We start from the raw sequence: 1,527 nt of genomic DNA on the forward strand, positions 1-1,527 counted from the left end.
AATCTTCAGCCATTTATCTGTTTGGGATCTGGTCCATTATTGTTATTTTTAAAATTCTATCTAATATACTTTATTCAAATTTCAGTTGTTCAATATTCTCTACAGCAAAATCAAACTTCTTTTTTCTGGTTCAATACTCCATCCTGGGTCATGACTTCCAATGAAGAGAATCAAAGCCTAACGGTATCTACTGTGGGCTTTGGCAGAGCACCCAATCTTTGCCAGGCCTGGTGCTGAGCTTGAGAGCATGCAGTCGAGGTCCCTTTTCTCATGGAGTTCACAGTCAGATGGGGAAGGCGGTCCCAAACCAGTTACAATGCTGTGTGGTATGCACCATGAGAACATGGTGTCTAAACAAGAACCAGAGCCTAGAAAGGGGATGTGGGGGTCAGGGAGGGCTTCCTGGAGGCAGTCATGTCCTGATTTCGAAGGAGCATCAGCCCCTCGGGAAGAAGGCAAGGATAAGGAGGTAGCATTGCAGACACAGGAAATCAACCTGGTAAAAAGGTGGTAATCATGACGGAGACTAGCATGCTTGTGAAAGTGATTCTATCATTCCTCCCAACTAGTTGGTGTATATATGCATATGTCTGAAAGTTACTGATTTTAATATAGTAATAGCATACCAGCTCTTGCCTTTTCATGAATTCTCTTACTAATTATAATGATTTTCAAGTTGATTCTCCTGGATTTTCCACATAGATAATTATTTTCTTTTCAAGTAATATAAAATTTAGCCCCCCTTTTTCTAATTTTTATATTTCTTGTTTTTTCCCTTTATTTAACGACATTGACTAGGATATCCGAGAAAATGATATGTCAGAATCACAGTCAATGATATCTTTGGCAGATATCTTGTTCTTGACTTTAATGATCATGCTTCAGTATTTTTCCATTAAGCATGATGTTGCCTTTGAGTAAGTGGGTGGATCTTAAGGAATTATTCACCTGTACTTATGTTATTAGAAGGTTTTATTTTCCTTACGTTAAGAATGGATGTTGAATTCCACAAAATCTCTTTCAGGGTAGTAGATACTGATCTTTTTTCTTTTTGATGAATTGTAATCAATTATGTTGTACTATTCTTTTAATATGCTAATAGGTTCTATTTGTTAATATTTTTATTTACATTTTTAATCAAAAATTTTAATGAGAATATAGTACTTTTTGAGTATTTTTTCAGACTGGAATATATAAAAGCATATTTTTAGGTTCTCATTACAGATTATATCCTTTTATCATTATAAAAAGCCATCCTTGTTTTCTTGATTGCTTTTTGCCCTGAATTTATCCTTATCTGACACTAAGATTGGGGCTCCCTCAGCCCGGCCTGTGCCCTCTCGCAGTCTGGGACCCCTCGGGAGATAACGACCTGCTGGCTTAGGCCTGCTCCTGGATGGCAGAGGGCAGGCCCAATCCCTAGGTGCAGCTCCTGGTCTGGCTCAGAGCAGGGCGGATTGGGGAGTTGGGGCGCCGCCCCCTGTCATGCACAGAGCAGGGCGGATCGGGAGGTTGCAATGCCACCCT

The sequence above is a fragment of the Myotis davidii genome, unplaced genomic scaffold, assembly GCF_000327345.1.
Source record: "Myotis davidii unplaced genomic scaffold, ASM32734v1 scaffold289, whole genome shotgun sequence".
In the NCBI taxonomy this organism is placed as follows: Eukaryota; Metazoa; Chordata; class Mammalia; order Chiroptera; family Vespertilionidae; genus Myotis; species Myotis davidii.